Source organism: Sapajus apella, unplaced genomic scaffold (assembly GCF_009761245.1).
Source record: "Sapajus apella isolate SASKATOON/1434 unplaced genomic scaffold, GSC_monkey_1.0 scaffold71, whole genome shotgun sequence".
Taxonomy (NCBI): Eukaryota; Metazoa; Chordata; class Mammalia; order Primates; family Cebidae; genus Sapajus; species Sapajus apella.
This window is the reverse complement of record NW_022437011.1, coordinates 363,875-383,537: the sequence shown is the minus strand read 5'-3', so window position 1 is coordinate 383,537 and position 19,663 is coordinate 363,875. Positions and strand designations below refer to the sequence as shown.

Here is a 19,663-nt window from a genome sequence, read left to right as displayed (position 1 = left end):
AAGGGGTCTGAGGCAGGGAGCCAGGTGATCAGGCTTGGCTGGACCCAACCCCACAAAAAAACAGCAATCTGAAATGCTCTGGATTGAGAGTTTCACAGCAAGCACTACTGAAATTCGGGTGGTTCAGTTCTGTTGGGCAGGGGCGTCTGCCATTACCTAGGCAGTTGGCCACAAAGGAGGTAGTCCACCATTGCTGAGGCAGCCTGCCATTGCTGAGGCAGCCCGCCATTACAGAGAGAGTCCCCCATTGTACAGGTGGGCCACCATTGCCAAGGCAGTTCTAACTATATCCATATAAACAGGACTGCAGGGAAGTCCACATGGCAGCTGGGTAGAGCCCACAGCAGCTCAGCAAACCCTCTTCAGGCAGACAATGACTAGGCTGCCTCCTCACTGGGCAGGGCAGCCCTGAAAAAGGCAGCAGCACAACAGAAATCTATAAAAAAAGCCCTAACTCCCTGGGACAGAGCACCTGGGAAAAAATAGGCATTTATGAGTTCTGCTACAGCAGACTTAACTGTATCTGCCCAGCAGCTCTGAATGAACAACAGAGCTCACAGCTCAGCACTTGAACTCCTGTAAAGGACAGACTGTCTTGTCAAACAGCTCCCTGACCCCTGTATATCCAAAGAGTCACCTCATAAAGGAGAGCTCAGACTGACATCTGGCGGGTATCCTTCTGGAACAAAGATGGCAGAAGAAGAAACTGGCAGCAACTCTTACTGCTCTGCAGCTGCTGCAGGTGATCCACAGGCAAGCAGGGCCTGGAGTGGACCTCAGCAGTCCTACAGCAGAGGGGTCTGAATGTTAGAAGAAAAAGTAAGAAACAGAAAGAAATAACTTCATCATCAACAAACTGTATGTCCACTCAGAGACCCAATCTGAAAGTCAACAACTACAAAGATGACAGGTGGATAAATCAACAAAGATGGAAAGAAACCAGTGCAGAAAGGATGAAATCACCCAAAACCAGAATGCCTCTCCTAAAAGAGATCACAACTCCCCACCAGCAAGGGAACAAGGTTGGATGGAGAATGAATGTGATGAATTGATAGAATCAGGCTTAAGAAGGTGGGTAATAAGAAACATCTCTGAGCTAAAAGAACGTGTTCTAACCCATTGCAAAGAAACTAAGAACTTGAAAAAAGATTTGATGAAATGCTAACTAGAGTAAACAACTTAGAGAGGAATATAAGTGAATTGATGGAGCTGAAAAACACAACACGAGAACTTCGCAAAGCATACACAAGTTTTAACAGCTGAATTGGCCAAGCAGAAGAAAGGATATCAGAGGTTGAAGATCAACTCAATGAAATAAAATGAGAAGGCAAGATTAGAGAAAAAAGGGTAAAAAGGAATAAACAAAGACTCCAAGAAATGTGGGACTATGTGTAAAGACCTAATCTACTTTTGATAGTTGTACCTGAATGTGACAGAGAGAATGAATCCGGAAAATACTCTTCAGAATATTATCCAGGAAAACTCCCCCAACCTAGCAAGGCAGGCCAATATTCAACTCCAGGAAATACAGAGAACTCCACAAAGATAATCCTCAAGAAGAGCAACCCCAAGGCACAAAATCATCAGATTCACCAGGGTTGAAATGAAGGAGAAAATGCTAAGGGCAGACAGAGAGAAAGGTCAGGTTACCCACAAAGGGAAGCCCATCAGACTCACAGCAGATCTCTCAGCAGAATCCCTACAAGCCAGAAGAGAGTGGGGGCCAATATTCAATATCCTTAAAGAAAAGAACTTTCAACCCAGAATTTCACATCCAGCCAAACTAAGATTCATAAGTGAAGGAAAAATAAAATCCTTTACGAACCAGCAAGTTCTCAGAGATTTCATCACCACCAGGCCTGCATTACAACAGCTCCTGAAAGAAGCACTAAACATAGAAAGGAGCAACCAGTATCAGCCACTCCAAAAACATACCAAATGGTAAAGGGCATCAACACAATGAAGAAACTGCATCAACTAATGGGCAAAACAGCCAGCTAGCATCAAAATGGCAAGATTAAATTCACACATAACATTATTAATCCTAAATGTAAATGGGCTAGACGGCCCAATCAAAAGTACAGACTGGCAAACTGGATAAAAACCCAAAAGCCATCAGTGTGCTGTATCCAGGAAACTCATCTCACATGCAAGGACACACAAAGGCTCAAAATAAAGGGATGGAGGAAGATTTACTAAGCAAATGAAGAACAAAAAAAGCAGGAGTTGCAATTCTCATCTCAGATAAAATAGACTTTAAACCAACAAAGATCAAAAGAGACAAAGAAGGACATTACATAATGGTAAAATAATCAATGTAAAAAGAAGAGCTAATGATCCTAAATATATACGCACCCAATATAGGAGCATCCACAAACATAAAACAAGTTCTTAATGACTTACAAAAAGACTTAGACTCCCATATAATAATATTGGGATAGTTTGACACCTCATTGTCAATATTAGACAGATCAATGAGACAGAAAATTAACAAGGACATTCAGGACTTGAACTCAGAACTGGACCAAGCAAACCTAATAGACATTTACAGAACTCTTGACCCCAAATCCACAGAATATACATTCTTCTCAGCACCACATCACACCTACTCTAAAACTGACCACATGATTGGAAGTAAATCAGTCCTCAGCAAATGCAAAAGAACAGAAATCATAACAAACAGTCTTTCAGACCACAGTGCAATCAAGTTAGAACTCAGAATTCAGAAGCTAACTCAGAACTGCGCAGCTTCATGGAAACTGAACAACTGTCTCCCGAATGTTGACTGGACAAACAATGAAATGAAGGGAGAAATAAAGACGTTCTTCGAAACCAATGAGAACAACGACACAACATACCAGAATTTCTCGGACACATTTAAAGCAGTGTCTAGAGGAAAATATACAGCAATAAATGCCCACATGAGAAGCAAGGAAAGATGTAAAATTGACACCCTATCATAAAAATTGAAAGAGCTAGAGGAGCAAGATAAAAAAAAAAAAAAAACAAAAACAAAACTCAAAACCTAGCAGAATACAAGAAATAACTAAGATCAGAGCAGAACTGAAGGAGATAGAGACACAAAAAATCAATAAATCCAGGAGCTGGTTTTTCAAAAAAATCAACAAAATAGACAGACCACTAGCTAGATTAATAAAAAAGAAAAGAGAGAATAATCAAATAGATGCAATAAAAAACAATAAAGGGGATATCACCATAGATTCAGCAGAAATACAAACCATCATCAGAGATTATTACAAACAACTCTATGCACATAAACTAGTAAACCTGGAAGAAATGGACAAATTCCTGTACACTTGCATCCTCCCAAGCCTAAACCAGGAAGAAGTTGAAACCCTGAATAGACCAATAACAAGGGCAGAAGTTCAGGCAACAATTAATAGCCTACCACCCAAAAAAAGCCCAGGTCCAGATGGGTTCACAGCTGAATTCTATCAGACATACAAAGAGGAGCTGGTACCACTTCTTCTGAAACTATTCCAAACAATCCAAATAGAGAGAATCCTTCTGAAATCATTTTGTGAGACCAACATCATCCTGATACCAAAGCCTGGCAGAGACTCAGCAAGAAAAGAAAACTTGAGGCCAATATCCATGATGAACATCGATGCAAAAATCTTCAATAAAATACTGGCAAACCGATTGCAACAGCACATCAAAAAGCTTATCCACCACGATCAAGTAGGCTTCATCCCAGGGATGCAAGGCTGGTTCAACATACGCAAGTCTATAAACATAATTCACCACATAAACAGAACCAAAACCAAAAACCACATGATTATCTCAATTGATGCAGAGAAGGCCTTTGACAAAATTCAACAGTGCCTTATGCTAAAAACCTCAATAAACTAGGTATTGATGGAATGTATCTCAAAATAATAAAAGCTGTTTATTACAAACCAGCAGCCAATATCGTACTGAATGGGCAAAAACTGAAAGTATTCCCTTTGAAATCTGGCACTAGACAAGGATGTCCTCTCTCACCACTCCTATTCAATATAGTATTGGAAGTTCCAGCCAGAGCAATCGGGAAGAAAAAGAAATAAAAGGCATTCAAATAGGAAAGGAGGAAGTCAATTTTTCTCTATTTGCAGATGACATGATTGTATATCTAGAAGACATCATTGTCTCAGCCCAAAATCCCCTGAAACTGATAAGCAACTTCAGGAAAGTCTCAGGATACAAAATCAATGTGCAAAAATCACAAGCTTTTCCATACACCAATAACAGACTTAAAGAGAGCCAAATCAAGAACGAACTCCCATTCACAATTGCTACAAAGAGAGTAAAATACCTAGGAATACAACTAACAAGGAACATAAAGGACCTCTTCAAGGAGAACTACAAACCACTGCTCAATGAAATAAGAGAGGACACAAACAGATGGAGAAACATTCCATGCTCATGGTTAGGAAGAATCAATATCATGAAAATGGCCACACTGCCCAAAGTAATTTACAGATTCAACACTATCCCCATCAATGACTTTCTTCGCAGAACTGGAAAAAACCACCTTAAACTTCATATGGAATCAAAAGAGAGCCCGCATAGCCAAGTCAATTCTAAGCAAAAAGAACAAAGCTGAAAACATGGTACTGGTACCAAAACAGAGATATAGACCAATGGAACAGAACAGAGGTCTCGGAGGCAACACCACACGTCTACAACCATCGGATCTTTGACAAACCTGACAAAAACAAGCAATGGGGAAAGGAGTCCCTGTTTAATAAATAGTGTTGGGAAAACTGGCTAGCCATGTGCAGAAAGCAGAAACTGGACCCCTTCCCAACACCTTACACTAAAATAAACCCCAGATGGATTAAAGACTTAAACATAAGACCTACCACCATAAAAACCCTAGAAGAAAACCTAGGCAAAACCATTCAGGACGTAGGCGTAGGCAAGAACTTCATGACCAAAACACCAAAAGCATTGGCAACAAAAGCCAAAATAGACAAATGGGACCTAATCAAACTCCACAGCTTCTGCATCACAAAAGGAACAGTCATTAGAGTGAATGGGCAACCAACTGAATGGGAAAAAATTTTTGCAGTCTACCCATCTGACAAAGGGCTGATATCCAGAATCTACAAAGAACTAAAACAGATTTACAAGAAAAAAAAATAAGCCCATTCAAAAGTGGGTGAAGGATATGAACAGACACTTTACAAAAGAAGACGTATATGAGGCCAACAAACATGAATAAATGCTCATCATCACTAGTCATTAGAGAAATGCAAATCAAAACCACATTGAGATACCATCTCACACCAGTTAGAATGGCGATCATGAAAAAATCGGGAGACAACAGACGCTGGAGAGGATGTGGAGAAACAGGAACCCTTTTACACTGTTGGTGGGAGTGTAAATTAGTTCAACCATTGTGGAAGACAGTGTGGCAATTCATCAAGGACCTAGAAATAGAAATTACATTTGACTCAGCAATCCCATTACTGGGTATATATCCAAAGGATTATAAATCGTTCTACTATAAGGACACGTGCACATGAATGTTCACTGCAGCACTGTTTACTATAGCAAAGACCAGGAACCAACCCAAATGCCCATTGATGATAGACTGGACAGGGAAAAGGTGGCACATATACATCATGGAATACTATGCAGCCATAAAAAACGATGAGTTCGTGTCCTTTGTAGGGACATGGATGAACCTGGAAACCATCATTCTCAGCAAACTGACACAAGAACGGAAAATCAAACACCACATGTTCTCACTCATAGTTTCAGGTATGTCTTTAACAGCAGTGTGAAAATGAACTAATAATACACTTGACCTCTACCTTACACCGTATCTGAAAATTATTCAAGGTTGCTCATAAATATAAATATCAAATTTAAAAAATCAAACTTCTAGAAGAAAACATAGAAGAGAATCTTCCTGACTTTAGGGTAGGCAAAGATTTCTTAAACAGGATAAAAACACAATAACCATAAAAGGATAAAAACAATTGGATTGCATGGAAATACATTTTTTGTTTACAAAAAATACCAATAAAAAAGTGAACAGGCAAATCACAAGCAAGGATAATATTATCATTATCTGTCTATCTGATAAAGGGGTCTATTCAGAATCTATAAAAATGTATACAAATAAAATAATACAAAAATATTTTTATAAAGAATGGGCAAAAGGCTTGAACAAGTACCACACAAAAGAGAATATCCAAATGGCCATTATGTGTATGAAAAGATGGACAACATCATTATTTTTCAGGAAGGTGAAAATTTAAACTACAAGACACCATTACACATTTACCAGAAATCTAAAAACTTAAAAGAATGAATACTGAGTATGGGGGAGAATGTGGAGCAACTGGAACTCTCATACAGTGTGGGTGTAACTTTGGACAACTGTCTGACAGTGTCTATTAAAGCTAAACGCACACCTAAAAAAAAAAAAAAGAAAAGAAACGAGCAATGGACCTGAATAGACATTTCTCAAAGGATGACGTATGAATGGCTGACAGGTGTATGATTACACCCTCGCTCCCACAACACTACCCTCACTGAGATGCCAGCCACCAAGGGGGTGGCCAGGCTGCCCAGACTTCTGCCTGGCAGACAGCAATTCAGGGGTTCCCACAACACCCCCCTCAGGTTTGTCAGAATGACTCAGATCTCAGAAAAGCACTTTACATTCATGCACAGGTTTATTTTGTATTAAAGTATACAGCTCAGGAAAAGTCACACAGAAGGGAGGCAAAAGGCAAGGTGGGTGGGGATTGGGGCTGTCAGAGAGGACAAAAACTGTTTACACAGCACTTCCCTTCTACGGGCTATGAGAAGAAATCTGACATGATTTCAAGTCCACAAGAGCATGAGCATGGCTTATATGCAAATGCTGTGCAACTTTACATCAGGGACTTGAGCGTTCTCAGATACTGGCATCTGTGGGGTCCTGAAACCAACACCCTGCAGATAAGGAGGAATACCTGTAAAGCCTTGGCTTAGGAATGTTTTCAAATTGCTCACCGAGAGGACTGAGGGCATAATACGGCTGACATGCTTTTATATGAGGACTGCATTCTTAACTATCAGTAAGGAACATGAAGAGTTCTTTCTTTTCAGCAGTTATTCCCAAAGTGGTACTTTTAAATGTAACATGGGCAAGTATTTAAGGACAATCTGTGGGGATCCTGTGATATCCACAGTACACTGTGGCAACACTGCTGTCTGTGCCTGAAAATCACAAAAGCCGTGTGGGGAAAGAGTTATCAGCCCAGTTAGACGTGACCTCGCATGTCTGGGAATCCACTGGATCCCAAATAAGTAACAGCCACTCAGTACCTTGAGATAAACCCCCATAACAAACAGCAAATCACATGAAAATAGATACATCTAAAATCAGGTGAAAATTAAGTCTCTCAAAAAAAAAAAAGAAAATTAAGTCTCAAAACAACTCAAATGTAAGTACCAAAAAGCAAAGAAAATCATAACTAAAATAAACTGGAAAAAAACTAAAAATTAATCATCATGAAATATAATACTGATAAATAAAGATAAGTAAAATAAATAAGTCAGAGAAGAAATAATGAAAAGGAAGAAAATTATCTAAATGATCCTGAAAATGACTATGCACTTAAAGTGAATCATCCTGCATTCAGTAACATGGTGGCGGCTGTCCCTTTGCAGGACAGGTCGTCCACTGAGGAGCAAAATTCAGCTGCAGGATCCAAAGACAGAAGCAGCAGGAAGAGTGGGAAGAGGCTCCTTTTAGAGAAGGGGAGAAGCACGGCGCTAGGAAATACCAGGAAACAGGTATCACAATTGTGAGCATTGCACAGAAATGCCACAGAGAATCTCTATGAGGTTGGAAAAGGTTTTCTAAATTATAATGCTCATCGAAAATTCATGAAAACAAAATCCATATGAAAAGTCCTCAATGGGAAAATACTGATGCCAATTACCATACAAAGACACCATAATTAATGGACTAGAGGAGCAGGTGCAGGGTGAACCCACGAGGAGACAGGAGAGCACCCCTGTCAGTGTAACTCACTGGACTGTGGGCTTTTCTTTTTCTTTTCTTCTCTTTTTTTTGAGACAGAGTTTTGCTCTTGTTGCCCAGACTTATGTGCAATGGAATGATCTCAGCTCACTGCAACCTCCGCCTCCTGGGTTCAAGTGATTCTCCTGCCTCAGCCTCTTGAGGAGCTGGGATTACAGGCATGCACCGCCACACCCAGCTAATTTTCTATTTTTAGTAGAGAAGGGTTTTTTTCCATGTTGGTCGGTCTGGTCTCAGACTGCCAAGCCCAGGTGATCCACCAGCCTCAGACTCCCAAAGGGCTGGGGTTATAAGCATGAGCCACCGCCATCAGCCGGGATGTGGACTTTTCAGTAATGAGGCTGAAGGTATTAAGAAAATAATACAAAGCTCAAAAAGACACCATTCATCAGTATTAAGGAAACATGGAAATGAGTGGATAAAATTCCAGAAAGAGTAAGGACACAATCAAAAAATTTCTTCAGCAATGAAATATAAGCTAAAGACAACATAATGATAGCTTGCACCTTCCAGAGAAAGTGGCCAAATTTGCAGATAATCTGAGATTTGATGTGTACGTGATTGAGGTACCTGAAAGAGAGCAATCAAAGCAAGGCATGAGGAAAATATGAACAGTAAGCATTCCAATGTCTTCTGAAACTTAAAAAAAAAAAATGCTGCGTAAGCTTTTCTTCCAAAGAATAATGAGCATTGGCCAAACGTAGTGGCTCACGCCTGTAATCCCAAGACTGTTATCTCCCTTTGGTAGGCCAAGGTGCACAGATCACCTGAGGTCAGGAGTTCCAGATCAGCCTGGCCAACATGGTGAAACAGTGTCTCTACTAAAAATATAAAAATCAGCCAGGCATGGAGGTGCACACCTGTAATTCCAGCTGCTTGGGACACTGAGGCAGGAGAATCACTTGAACCCAGAAGGCAGAGGTTGCAGTGAGCCGAGATTATGCCATTGTCCTCCAGCTTGGGTGTCAGAGTGAGACTCCGTCAAAAAAGAAACAAAAAAGAAATGAAAATTAGAATCTAATCCACCTCTGAGAGGGAAAAACTCTGTGCCAGGAAGAAACGAAGAAAAACACTGAAGACACTCAAGGAGGGTGTGGTGAGCCAGGATGCTAACACCTGCCTTGCCGACTGCTCCACGGGAAAGGACCTGCCATCTGCCTTCTCATTAATCACCCGGAGAATGCTGTTACCATGATCCCTTCCAGAAAAAGGAGCAGATTTCAGACAACAAGAACTCAAAAGATGCTGATGTGAGAAGAGAGGGTCAGAGTGAATTTGCTGGTACTTTGTCCAATTGAGGCAAAATCAGGAAGATATGAGAGAGGAGAGATTGTGGTGGTGACTCTCTCTCTCTCTCTCTCTCTCTCTCTCTCTCTTTTATTTCTTGTTTTCTTTTTTAGAAGAAGTCTCACTGTGTCCCCCAGACTGGAGTGCATTGGCACAATCTCGGCTCACTGCAACCTCCGTCTCCCAGGTTTAAGTGATTCTTTTTCCTCAGCCGCCTGTAATTACAGTAGCTGTAATTACAGGCATGAGCTACCATGCCCGGCTAATTTTTGTATTTTTAGTAGAGGTGGGGTTTCACCATATTGGCCAGGCTGGTCTCAAAAGGCCTCCCAAAGTGCAGGGATTCCAGGAGTAAGCCACCACGCCCAGCCAAAGGACTGCTTTCTCATTCAGTGAGTTCTGCCTCTGCTTAGGGGGATTTCCCACTGTGGGTTTCATTTCATGAGAAAATATTCTAAGAGCAACCAAAAGGAGATAACTACTATTTAGTATAAAACCCACAACAAATATATGCTAATGTGGTGCAAAAGTTATTGCCGTTTTTGACATTCTAAGTAATGGCCAATACCACAATAACTTTTGCACCAAGTGAATGAAAACAAAAATAATGTAACAAGACAAATATACTGACACAACAAATAAAAGAAAACCTCAACTATACACAAGCCATTTCTTTAAAAATCCTCAAAAGTGTCACAATCAAGATCTCTGGGCCAGGGTGAGGTCTTGTGTCCAGATCCTTCCAGATGTTTGAAAAATCTGCAACACAGACTGAGGTGCGAAGGTCCTGGGGGGCACAGAGGTGGAGGGAGGAGGGGCTCCCTGGGGTGAGTGTGCAGGTCTCAGAGGGCTCCTCGAGAGCTGGAGGGTGACCTTGGGCCCCTGGCCTTCCCAGAGTCTGTCCATAGGGCTCTGAGGCCTGCGTGCTGCTTTCTGAGAGGGTTGCCTGTGCACAGAGAGTGTCTATAAATGTCCTGCAGGAGGCACTGAGCCCAGGCACGCACACGGGCACCTTCAGGGGGCTGGACCCCTGATACTGAAACAGATGCAGAGGGAGGGGGAGGCTCAAGGATCCACAGGCAGAGTCCCATCCCCTGGGCCCTGGGAGGAGCAGGAGGTCTGATAACACAGGACCACAACAGCAAACACAGAGGAAGCCCACACACTTCCCCCTGACCCTGAATCAGAATCCACACAGGAACCTGGATTTGCGTGAGACTGAGCAGACTGCAGAGGGTGAGCAGGAAGCCTTTTCACACTCATGATATATCTCAGCACTAGGCTATATCATCAGAACGTCACTGGGGCCCCAAGATGGGCTGTCCGGGGCTAAGATCTGGGATGAGAAGGAACAAGGAGGCCACGACCCCTGCCCTCACAGTGACCAGCCATGGCTAGGATCCCTCCACCCATGAATGTCAGGTCACAGACTTTGGGACTGATAAATCCAAGCCTATCTCAGAGAAACCAGCAAACTAATGTCTTATGGGTCACAAGGGAGATTTGCAAGGAATACATGGGCTCTGGGGCAGCCCCTCCCTTTGCTGAGCTCATCCTGCACTGGAACTGGCTTCCCTCCCACCTCTGCTGCAACGAGTGTGATGCAGCTGCCCTGGCCAGGGGCTTGAGGCTCCCTCCAGTTAAATGGGATTCTGGGATACACCAACCTCGGCCAACATACACCAGCCCTGTGCACACAACCTCACCCCACATACAGAGAAGGCAGCTGATACTAGGGACTGCAGAATGCCCTAGTTCCATGGGAACTAGGAAGACAAAGAGTGACAATCAAGCCTCAGTGGGGAACAGACTCTCACTTGAAATTCTCCCCACCAAGGACACTGTATAAGTCACCTATGATACATACGATCATATATTATTTTAATTCAATAAGATAAACCTAAGAAAGTAACTTTTTCTCAGACAAAACCAGGTAGCCTGACCTTCAAATGTCCTGGGTCATCCTCATCTGATTTTTTGTTGCTGAAATCTTTCTGGAACTCATCCCTGGCAACTAGGAAGACACAGAGTGATCATCAGCAGATACAGGAGAGGAGCAGGAAGAGAGGCTTCCTAGCCCCGACTGCCTCATCGATGTGAAATAGCCCAACTTGAACAGGGCACATCACCCAGGGCAGGCTGTGTGTCCCTGCAGCCTCTCAGGGCTCCTGCCTCCTAATCTGACCTCTTCCTGAGTCCTTCGAAGGTCATTTCCTCCCTAGAATCCACCTGTGCTGGTCCTGTGTGTATCAGTCATGTTAGAATATGTTATGCTTGGTAAAAAGCAACTTTTGTTCAGAGAGAACATTTCATTCTAACCAAAATATATATTCATTAATCTTTTGTTTTAAAGAAATAAAACAAAATTTTGAAAATACTCAATTATTATCTCACTTAAAGATAACCCCTATTTAGCAAGTGCTATCTATCCTTGCACTCAATCTTCTCAATGCAATGTCTGTGTGTGTCAGGAGTCCCTTGCGGCTCACACTCACACTGGCTTTGACACTGGGACAGCCCATCATGGGGGCAGCAGGTGGGGAAACTGACCCTCTCCAACCCAGCTGTGCAGGAGGTTCCCGAAGGGGAGATGGGTGGGGGGCTAACACCCAAGCTGTTTCTTGAGATTATATTTGGTACTGAGTCTTCGGCGTGTTTACTCTTCAACTAAAGCATCATTATTATTTTATTATTATTAATTATTTTAATTATATTATTATTTATTTTTCTTAATAGAGGGTCTTTGTCACCCAGGCTGGAGTGTAGTGGCACAATCTCTGCTCACTGGCATCCACACCTCGTGGGCTCAAGTGATCCTCCCCACTCAGATTCCCAGGTAGCTGGGATTACAGGTGCACCACCACACCCAGCCAATTTTCAAAATTTATTTTTTATTTTATTTGTTTGAGATGGAGTTTTGCTCTTGTTCTCCAGGTTGGAGTGCAGTGGCGCGATCTTGGCTTACCACAACCTCTGTCTCCCGGGTTCAAGCAATTCTCTTGCCTCAGCTTCCCAAGTAGCCAGGACTACAGGCATGTGCCACCACGCCCAGCTAGCTTTTGTATTTTTAGTAGAGACAGGGTTTCACCATGTTGACCAGGATGGTCTTGATCTCTTGACCTCATGATCCTCCTACCTCAGCCTACCAAAGTGCTGGGATTACAGGTGTGAACCACTGCATCCGACCCTTTTATTTTTATTTTTATTTTTTGAGACAGAGTTTTGCTCTTGTTGCCCAGGCTGAAGTGAAATGGCATGATCTCAGCTCACCACAACCTCTGTCTCCCAGGTTCAACAACTCTCCCATCTCAGCCTCCCAAGTAGCTGGAATTACAGGCATGAGTCACCACCAGCTAATTTTTTGTTTTGTTTTTTTAGTAGAGACGGGGTTTCTCCAAGTTGGTCAGGGTGGTCTCAAACTCCTGACCTCAGGTGATCTGCCCACCTTGGCCTTCCAAAGTGCTGGGATTACAGGCACGAGACACTGTGCCCAGCAATTTTTTTATTTTTAGTAGATATAGGGTTTCACCATGTTGCCTAGGATGATCTCCAGTCCTGGACTCAAGTGATCCACTTGGCTCAGCCTCTCAAAGTGCTAGTATTACAGTCGTGACTCATCCACCTGGCCAACTGGAGCATTTCTAAGGCTTGTGATGATCTTGTTATTAAACACAATAGAGTATGTCCCTGATTATTCTCAGTTTTTTACCATGAGCTGAGAAATGACCCTACCACTGCTCCCAAAGTCCTGTGAGCTCACTGTATGTTTCACATGTATGACCACACCAAAGCCCAGTATGATATGTACCTATTCCTGCCCTGGGTTAGGCAACCTTTGAGATCTCCCTACAATGACAACAGTGTTTGGGACCTCTCTAGGCTATCATATTTCCACATGCACACATAGATGCCAGAACTGCCCAGCATAATGAGGAGTATACCAGGGCCACCTGGTGAATGCGTGATAGTAACCCACTGCATCAATCCTCCACCCATTCCTGAGTTCACATTTGCCTCTTCCATTTAGGAGATTGAGAGCCTGGGAAATTTATGTCTGCACCCTTTCTACCTGAGGAGTGAGGATATAACATTTTACTTTCAGGTACAGCTGTGGTGGAGGATGAATGGGTTAATTTATGTGAAGTGTGCAGTAGTGATACAATGTTTTAGAAAGGTTTTCTGAATTTTCTGGGTAAATGTACACACAATCCCAAAGACATTCCCAATCACTCCACACGGCTGTCTCCTTCATACCTCCCCGCCCTGATGCACACCCCCCTACTCCATCTAAACGGCAATTCTGCCTCCAGGGACTGGAAGGGATGGTCACGGTTCTTTACTGGATGGACTCAGTATTTTTACCCCAAACTGTCCAAACCTCATTTCTGTCAGGAAGCTCAAACCAAAGTAGTTCTCCCGCAAAAGTGGCTCCCCAGGAGGCACGGTTTCCAGTGAGCAGAGATTGCAGAGGTCTTCCAGGTGATCCTCAGTGGGAGCTAGGAGGAAAAAAGCTAGGAATTGCCACCAGTTGCCACACTGAAGATCTTTCCTTAGCAAAGGAGTGCTTCAGAATACACAACTTTTTCCTTGGTGGGTTCCTCTGCCTATATTGAGAGAAAGAAAAACACCGTGAGCTGCAGACCATCCTGCGTTCCGAGTGCACAGGTCTTTTCTTCACTTGGTGACATTAGAAGACCAGACGGGAAACAGTGATCAAGTCAAAGGAACACAAAAGAACAGGACAACGGACTCAAAAAGTTTTCTGGAGAGGGTTTCCTCTCAAGGTCATGTGGCTTGGCAATGAAGTGATTTTGCCCCAAGGAGAGAATTAAGCTGTGGAGTAAACAGCTCTCTGCCTCTCAGTGCATGGCTGATGCTCTCACTTTCTCCTGCTGCCTAAAATCAAGCCTCAGTGGGGAACAGATTCTCACTCAGAATTCCCACCACAAGGACACGGTATAAGTCACCTATGTTACATACAGTCATATCTTTTTTTAATTCAATAAGATAAAGCTAAGAAAGTAACATTTTCTCAGACAAAACCAGGTGGCCTGACCTTCAAATGCCATGGGGCAGCCTCATCTGAGCTCATTGGTGAAGTCGTCCTGGGGATCCTCAGTGGGAACTAGGAGGACACAGAGTGATCGTCAGCATCACGTTGGTGTTGCTCATCAATAATGCAGGGCCACTGCTTGTGTGGGTGTGGGCGGGGGGCAGCAGGTGAATGGGAGGAGCAGGGAGGAAAGGCTTTCTAGCCCCAGGCTGCCTCATCAATGTGAAAAAGCCCATCTTGAACAGGACACACCACCCAGGGCAGGCTGTGTGTCCTTGCAGCCTCTCAGGGCTCCTGCCTTCCTGATTCCTTCCAAGGTCATTTCCTCCCTTGAATCCACCTGTGGTTCTGCTGCTGTGAATATCATCCCTTTTAGAGGTTTTCTACCTAATAAGAAGCAAATTTTCCTTAAAAAGAAGACTAAATTCCAACCAAAATATTCTATTTATTCACTAACAATTTGTCTTTAGGGCCATAAAATACTCAGTTTTCCTCCCATTTAAAGATAATCTCTGTTTAGCACCTGCTATTTGTCCTTGCACTCTCTTTTCCATACACCGTGTGTGTGTGTCCGTGGAGCCCATTGCTGCTCACACTCACGCTGGCTCAGACACTGGGACAGTCCATCATGGGGGCAGCAGGTGGGGCATTGACCCTCTCTAACCCAATGTTAGAGATTCCAGTAGGGAAAATGGGCATCAGGCTAATGCCCAAGTTATTTTTTGAGATCATATTGGGTGCTGTCTCTTGGGTGTGTGTGTTACTAAGCTGGAGCATTTCTTTCTTTTTTTTTTTTTTGAGATGGAGTCTTGCTCTGCTGCCCAGCCTGGAGTACAGTGGGATGATCTTGGCTCACTGCAACCTCTGCCTCCCAGGTTCAGTCAATTCTTTCACCTCAGTATCCCGAGTAGCTGGGATTACAGGCGCCAACCACTATGCCCAGCTAACTTTTGTATTTTCAGTAGAGACGAGATTTCACGTTAGGCAGGCTGGTTTTGAACTCCTGACCTCAGGTCACCTGTCCTCCTTGGCCTCCCAAAGTGCTGGGATTAAAGGCTTGAGCCACTGCACCCGGCCAAGCTGGTACATTTCTAAGCCTTGTGGGAATCATGGTTTAGTTTATTTATTTATTTATTTTGGTGACAGGGTCTTACTGTTACCCAGAAGGAATGCAGCGGCACAATCATGGCTCATTGTAACCTCAACTTGCCAAGCTAAAGCAATCCTTCTGTCTCAGCCTCCTGAGGAACTGGGACTACGGGAGCACATCACCACGCCTGGCTAATTTTTGTATTTTTTGTAGAGTTGTGGTTTCACCATGTTGGCCAGGCTAGTCTTGAACTCCTGGGCTCAAGTGATCCTCCTGCCTCAACTTCCCAAAGTGCTGGGATTACAGGCATGAGCCACCATGTCTGGCTTATTTTCTTTCTCTCTTCCTTCCTTCCTTCCTTCTTCTTTCTTTCTTTCTTTCTTTCTTTCTTTCTTTCTTTCTTTCTTTCTTTCTTTCTTTCTTTTCTTTCTTTCTTTCCTTTCTTTCCTTTCTTTCTTTCTCTTTCTTTCTTTCTTTCTTTCTTTCTTTCTTTCTTTCTTTCTTTCTTTCTTTCTTTCTTTCTTTCTTTCTTCTTTCCTCCTTCCTTCCTTCCTTCCTTCCTTCCTTCCTTCCTTCCTTTCTTTCTTTCTTTCTTTCTTTCTTTTTTTTCTTTCTTTTTCTTTCTTCTTTCTTTCTTTTCTTCCTTTCTTTTCTTTCTTTCTTTCTTCTTTCTTTCTTTCTTTCTTTCTTTCTTTCTTTCCTTTCTTCTTTCCTTCTTTCCTCTTTCTTTTTCTTTCTTTTTCTCTTTCTTTCTTCTTTCTCTTTTTTCTTTCTTTCTCTTTCTTTCCTTCTTTCTTTCTCTTTCTCTCTTTTTTTCTTTCTTTCCCTTCCTTCCTTCCTTCCTTTCTTCCTTCCCTCCCTCCCTCCCTCCTTCCTTCCTTCTTTCCTTCCTTCCTTCCCTCTTTCCCTCTTTTCCTCCTTCTCCCCTTCTCTCCTTATCTTTTTCTGTTTTGAGACAGTCTCACTGTGTCACCCAGGCTGGAGGGCAGTGGTGCAATCTTGGCTCACTGCAACCTCTGCCTCCCGGGTTCAAGCAATTCTCTGCCTTAGTCTCCCAAGTAGCTGGGGTTACAGGTGTGAACCACCACACCCAACTAATTTTTGTATTTTTAGTAGAGATGGGGTTTCGCCATGGTGGCCAGACTGGTCTCAAGCTCCTGACCTTGTAATCTGCCCGCCTTGGCCTCCCAAAGTGCTGGGATTACAGGTGTGAGCCTGTAATTTCTTAATAGTACGAGACTCTCCAAATTTCTAAACTGCGAGAAAAATTCTAAGGCTGCACACATCTATACACTAGTGTGTTTCAGGTTGATTCTCATTTTGGTCTCCATGTGTGGACCTTTTCTGGTCACATGTATGCAGTGCTGGACCTGAGCCCAGGCTGTGCTGAGGTCATGAGCTCATCTCCTTGGTCACGGTGCTTACGTCAGACACAGGTACTCAGGGGAGCAGAGAGTCAACCTCGGGTGATCTTGGGAGCAATGCAGAAAGGGAGACTTTGCTCCTGTGATACATGGCCCTGCTGGGTGTTGTTTTGCCCCTGCAGGGTCCAGACCCACCTGTGAGGTAGACAGGGACAGCAGAGGTAGACAGGAGACAGAGACTGATTCCTGATGGCTTCTTTTGCTTAAGCCACTTTGAGTTGGATTTCTGTTACTTATAACCATGAGTCCTGATTTGAGGAAAAAAAGCCACCCATTCTGTTGAAAATGCAATCATCACACAAATGGACAAGTTCCACCATCTGCAGTGTGATCTACCCCAAGGCCCAGGTATCCACAGCAATGTGTCCAGACTGGGACATCAGGGAGGAGAGCTGTCAAGTCAGAAGGGAGCAGAACTACCAGCACTGGCAGCAGACAGACGGACTCTGGCAGATGCAATGGCCAGTTCCCAGAAAGGAAGGGGGCTGTGCTGCGCAAGCCCAATGAGCATACCACCACGATGCCAGGCTTCCATTCTCAAACCAGCCATGCTCCCTCTGGCCTGACCGTAGGCTGACCAAGCAACCCTCTCATTGCCTATCTGTTCCCTAAGGCTCTGGATATGAAGCTAAGGAACAGGAGTGTCCTGATCACTAGGAATGGATGTGCTCAATGAATTAACTAAGAGCTGACTAACATCCCCATGTGGTTAGCAGAAATCAGTGCTGGGTCACTCTGAGGCTTAGCCTGCTGAAAGCTCATTGGTGAACAGCGGATAGGGCTCCTAAACAGCCCACCCTCCTTTTGCCAAAAAGGAGGTAGGTTTGGGGCCTGAGGGATGTGGTGGGTAGACTGGCATGCCTGCAGAGGCAGATGAGGGGAGTGGGATTCTTACTGGCTGAGGTGCAGGCCCATTTCCCGGAGGGCTTGTTCCTGCTCATCACAGATCTTCTGCAGTTCTGCCTTCTCATCCTGAAGCTCCCACAACTCCTAAAATGAACAAACCAACCAGATGCTGCTGGACAGAGGATTACAAAGAATTTTTTTTTGTTTTTTTTTTTGAGATGGAGTCATGCATTGTTGCCCAGGCTGGTAGTGCAGTGGTGCGATCTTGGCTCACTGCAGTCTCCGCCTCCTGGGTTCAAGCAATTCTCCTGGCTCAGCCTCCAGAGTAGCTAGGACTACAGGCATGTGCCACCATGCCCAGCTAATTTTTTGTTATTTTTAGTAGAGGCAGGGTTTTCACCATGTTTGCCAGGATGATCTCGATCTCCTGACCTTGTGATCCACCTGCCTCGGCCTCCCAAAGTGCTGGGATTACAGGCATGAGATGCTGCACCTGGCATTTATTTTTTTAAAGATTTAGCAACCAGAGCAACAAGCAGATCAGAACGTTTTTCAAGAGCAAAAGGCAGCTGGGCACAGTGGCTCATGGCCTGTACTCCCAGCACTTTGGGAGGCCGAGGTGGGCAGATCACCTAAGGTCAGGAGTTCGAGGCCAACCTGGACAACAGGGTGAAACCCTGTGTCTACAAAAACAAATTAGCTGACAGTGATGGCGGACACCTGTAATTCCAGCTACTTGGGAGGCTGAGGCAAGAGAATCGCTTGAACCTGGGAGGTGGAGGTTGGAGTGAGCCAAGATCCTGCTGCTGCACTTCAGCCTGGGCAACAGAGCAAGACTCCATCTCAAAAACAGAACAGAACAAAACAAAACAAACAAGAAAAGAGCAAAATGCAGTCCTATATTAATGTTCTTCAAGATTATTTCTTGCTAGCTTACTCTTGACACTGGGCAGCTGGAAGGAAAGCACTCCAGAACGCTGCCGTTGGGACAGAGACATGGGACAGGATAGCTACATTCATCAGCCACATTAAAAATAGTTACCCTCGGAGCTGGGAGTGGCTCAAGGCTGTAATCCCAGCACTTTGGGAGGCTGAGGAGGGTGGATCACCTGAGGTCAGGAGTTCAAGACCAGCCTGGCCAATATGGTGAAACCCAGTTTCTACTAAAAATGCAAAAAAATTAGCTGGGCATGGTGGCATATGCTAGTAATTCCAGCTACTTGCGAGGCTGAGGCAGGGGAATCGCTGGAACCTGGTAGGCAGAGATTATGGTGAGCTGAGATCATGCCACTGCACTCCAGCCTGGGCAACAGCGTGAGATTCCATCTCAAAAAAAATAAAAAAATAAAAAAAAGAAGTTACCCTTGGCTGGGAATGGTGGCTCATGCCTGTAATTCTAGCACTGTGGGAGGTCGAGGTGGGTGGATCACCTGAGGTCAGGCATTTGAGACCAGTCTGGCCAACATGGTGAAATTCCTCCTCTACTAAAAATACAAAAATTAGCAGGGCATGGTGGCACATGCCTGTAATCCCAGCTACTTGGGAGGCTGCAGCACAGGAATTGCTTGGACTGGGGAGGCAAAGCTTGCAGTGAGCTGAGATTGTGCCATTGCACTCCAGCCTGGACAACAGAACAAGACTCCATTTCAAAAAAAAAAAAGTTACCCTCACAGGACAAATGAGGCTTCACCTATTTGAGCTTCTTTTTAAAACTGTTTATAAAACAGATCAACATCTCAAAAAATCTATAGAGAAACCATACACAAAATTATACGAAGCTTTCATCAGCAGAGACTAGTTTGAAAGGTGGTTTTCTGTTCAACTCTCAAAAAGCTGCTTTTTTGGAAAGCACTTGTCAAGGGTGATGTAGACAGTGACCTGGGCCTCATTTTATGGTCCAACCCCCGGAGGCT

At 43.8% G+C, this 19,663-nt stretch overlaps 1 pseudogene across 1 annotated transcript in view; it reads right to left on the bottom strand.

Annotated features, from left to right (window-relative positions):
* LOC116531601 overlaps nt 1-17,454 on the bottom strand; it is a 28,692-nt pseudogene extending 11,238 nt beyond the window's left edge. Inside the window, exons 1-4 of the transcript XR_004260488.1 lie at nt 17,325-17,454; nt 11,281-11,351; nt 9,999-10,373; nt 9,171-9,295 (exon numbers count right to left, since the gene is read on the bottom strand). The product of XR_004260488.1 is annotated as an endoplasmic reticulum protein SC65-like (transcript). The remainder of the gene's footprint in view (nt 1-9,170; nt 9,296-9,998; nt 10,374-11,280; nt 11,352-17,324) is intronic.
* Between the last annotated feature and the right edge of the window lie 2,209 nt (nt 17,455-19,663).